This window comes from Ailuropoda melanoleuca, chromosome 13 (assembly GCF_002007445.2).
Source record: "Ailuropoda melanoleuca isolate Jingjing chromosome 13, ASM200744v2, whole genome shotgun sequence".
In the NCBI taxonomy this organism is placed as follows: domain Eukaryota; kingdom Metazoa; phylum Chordata; class Mammalia; order Carnivora; family Ursidae; genus Ailuropoda; species Ailuropoda melanoleuca.
This window is the reverse complement of record NC_048230.1, coordinates 87,252,175-87,256,052: the sequence shown is the minus strand read 5'-3', so window position 1 is coordinate 87,256,052 and position 3,878 is coordinate 87,252,175.

Sequence of the window (3,878 nt, the reverse complement as noted above, 5' to 3'; positions counted from 1 at the left end):
GAAGGGATGGTCCTACGTGCTCACTGCTGGTTGGAGCCCATTGGACAACGTTGTTCTATTTTTAACACCTCCTTCCTTTTGTTTCGAATAAGAGGCCCATGGTAAGGGATCAGGAAACCATGCGTGCTGAATTAGTTTGCCCCTCCAGGTTCGTTCTCTGCCCATCTTCACTCTTTTCTGAGCCTCTAGAGGTTGACCTCTTCAGACTTTTATCACCCAGAGTATTAAGCTAGCCAATGCTGCGAAAGAAATCACCCTGTTAACAAAACACAGTGGCCTGAAACAAGAATGATCCTTTAATGTCTCTCAGTTTCTGTGGGTCCAGAGTCCAGGTGGGCTTCACAGAGCGGGCCTGGGTCCAGGTCTTCCATGAGGTCAATATCAGGAAGCACTGGGTCGGGGTGCCTGGGTGGCTCAGTCGGTTAAGCATCTGCCTTGGGTGAGATCATGATCCCGGGGTTCTGGGATTGAGCCCTGTGTCGGGCTCCCTGCTCAGAGGGGAGCCTGCCTCTCCTTCTCACCCCTGCTCGTGTTCTCTCTCTCGCTCTAATAAATAAATGAAATCTTTAAAAACAAAAACAAAACAAAAAAAGATGCACTGGGTCCACACTCATGCAAAGGTCCACACTCATGCAAAGGTCCACACTCATCCAAAGGCTTGACTGGAGCCAGAGGTTCGATGGGCATCCAAAACGCCTCACACGTGTGGATGGCAACTTCCTGCCCGCCATGAGGGCGAGGCTTCAATTCTCCACCCTGTGGACCTCTCCACAGGCCGCCGGCGTGTCCTCAGACACTCCCCAGAGCGAGGGACCTCCCCAGAGCGAGGGACCCCAGGGAGAGTGAGGAGGCTCCGGCCTCATCGCACGTGGGCATCGCCACAGTCCGTCGTGCGGGCCAGCCCTACGTGATGTTGGGTGGGAGGGGGCATTTGAGGGCCGGGTGGCCAGGAGGTGGGGTCCGTCTGGAAGCCTGCTATGTCAGGAACAGTGGGGCCGGAGGAAAATCAGGAACAACCGAGCCGGAGGGAGGGATGACGTCCGCCCTCGCTCAGGTTGGCCCGGCTCCGGTGCCAGCTCCGGGGCAGGGCTCTCCCCTCCTCGGTCCCACCAGCGGGACTCTGGCACGTGCTGGGAGTGAGTGAAGGCCTCCTTTGAGCCCTGCCACGATCCTGTGACGCTGCCCACGGAGCCGGGCCTGGGGGAGGGCAGGGCATTGTGAAGACGAGAGCCCCGGCGCAGCGGGCAGGAGACAATGGCCTCCATTGAGGCAATATGACATAACGGGCCAGCCGGTCCGCGGCCACCACGTCAGGGAACAATGGGCGTTTCAAGAGGGCACAGGAGGTGCTGCTGAGTGGCCGCCCTAAGCCACCATGCCCCGCACGCCCTCCCGACCTGCTGTCACAGAGATGGTGTCAAGCGAGAAATTTTGCTGGGATTTGTCTGAAAAGGTCAGTTGTTCAAAACAGCTTTTTAAACACACAGTGTCTTCTGACCTTGGCGGCAGTTTGTCCTTGCTCGGTTCAGGCTGGTGCTTTTTGGATCCATTTTCCAAGCTGACGAAGCCATCACTCTCCATTAGCACGAGGCGATTAGAGATCAGCAGCTAGAAGGAGAAGGTCTGAGCATGATGTGTTTAAAGCAGTCTCGCGGGCGCGCTGGGATTCGTCTGTTTCCTGACTTCTGTCCTTGAGATCACGTCCAGCACAGTGCTGGCTGACGTGCTGTCCTGGGGCAGGGTTCAGGACGCTGGGCTCAGCCACAAGTCTGAGGGCCTGGGCTCTGTGGGCGTCTTGGGTCTCGGACTGAGCAGAACCCTCAGCTGGAGGAGGAGTCTAGCCCGATTGGTGTCATACACTCAATTATCATCAGTGAAGTACAGCTTTGCAGTGATGTCTCATATCTGGGACTCAGAACAGAGAAAAGTCCCCTTAGAAGGACTTTCCTTAGAAAACACTTGCCAGCTACCAAGTCACCCAAGGTAGGGGTTGCATATGGCAGAACCGGGTGTTCCCGATGGGTGCATCATGAGACAACATCTTTGGGAAAGACCCTGCTGATGGGGAGCTTAAAGATCACGGTTCAATGTGGAAGGTCGCCTGGGATATCTGTGAGAGCTGTTTGGGGAGAACGGGCTGGTGTTTTCGATCAGGGCTCAGGCACTTACAGTGGCATGACCTTTGCAGGTTAATTTGTGCCTGCGTGCAATGGATGGTTGGCATTCAGTGGCCTTCCAGAGCCTGCTCCCCTTTCAGCGTGCCCTTCTCGGGAACTACATGCCCTCCTCAACCTGGATGCAATTAAGGAGGTTGCTGGAGGGGACATTTGTAGGAAATGTTCTTAACTTAAAGCCAACCCAAGTTTGTGCCATACTTGCATGTACCTGAATGTCTGGGGTCCTGAACAGCTCTGAGTAAGCCGAATTTTCCAGAAGTGGAACCATATTTTAATTGCAGGGGGAAGTTTATTATTTAAAGGCAACTAGTTGAAAATGTTTGAAAGCCCCCCCCCAAATCATTTAGTTGTGCAAGTAACCACTCCCTAGTTTCTGTTCACTAAATTCATAATTTCTAATCAGATTGCATACTTTCAAAGCATTTGTGAAAATTACCTTCCATTGCTCTCCCTTCCCGCTCCCCTCTCAGCCCTCCCTGATCCCTGTCTACTGTGACTTATGTCCTGGGATGCTGGACACATAGCTTGTATCAACGGCAGCCATGACATTTAGCTTCCAGTCCAGTCCCCCCAAGGGGAGGCTATCTGGGGCGCAAGAGGAAAGTGACGTCTGGGTATTTGCACTACCTCCCCAGCCCTGGCCCCCAGCGTCCTTTCTGGGTCCCCAAGGTTGGGTGCATCTGTCTTCTGAAGGCCCCAGCTCCTGTCCAGGACCCCCTCCACACTGTCATTCTCTCTGGGTTCCAATAATCAGTCCCTCACCCTTGGGAATGGTCCCTTGATGTGGCTGGCCCCAGCCTTCTGCATGAACCTGCACTGGTTTCCTAAATCCCACCCGCATCTTTGTAAATGGCGTCTTTATCAAACTCCCCTCAAATTGCCCGGTTTGTGTGCTGCCATCTGGGTCTCCACGGACTGTGGCTGATGTGATATTCAAAATTTAACTTTGTGCAATGTTATAGAAAGTTCTTCTGTGGTACCCTCTCCCTCTCTTGAAGGCCTCAGGAGAGAAGTAGTTGTGTGCGTTCGATCGAATTGTTATTGTTTGAACTTAAAAAGCAGAGCTGGTCTTTGGAGAAGGAGAGAAGAGTAGCTTTGTGCCTATCTTCAGTGCAAGAATCAACTGTGTTTTAAAAGTCAGAGCTGCCAGGGAACATGGGCGAGAGTGAGGATGGGCTCATCCCCAAGGGGGTATCTTCAGAAAGCTTGGAGTAAGTCAAAGCAGGACAGGAGAGAGAGGATGCCATGTCTGCCACTGCACTGGCTGTGGTGGGCTTCAAACGAAAGCCAGATCAGGGCTGCGGTGGGAGGGGGGTTGAGATGGAGAATAAGTTGGTCCCCCGCTTTAAAAGGGATCCTGGGAGATGGCTCTGGGGAAGGGACGTGTGTTCCGCACACCAGTGATAGTTGCCATGAAGACATGCTCACGTGCTAGGCTAGGGGATGGGTCCACAAGGTAAATCCTGGTCCAGCGTCTGGAGGGAGGCTAGGGGCTGCTGAACGTGGTGTTGAGCTTCCTGGGGGTAAGGGAATAAAAGCGGGTTGCAGTGCGATATGCGAGTATCAGCCCATTCTGGCAGAGCACAGTCTATATTTATTTAGAATATATGAACTTGTGAGCTGCGGGGGAACCGTATTTGGCCCCACGCGAGGTATAGGGGAAGGGGAAGCAGGAGAGACACGTGGATGCAGAGAGACAAA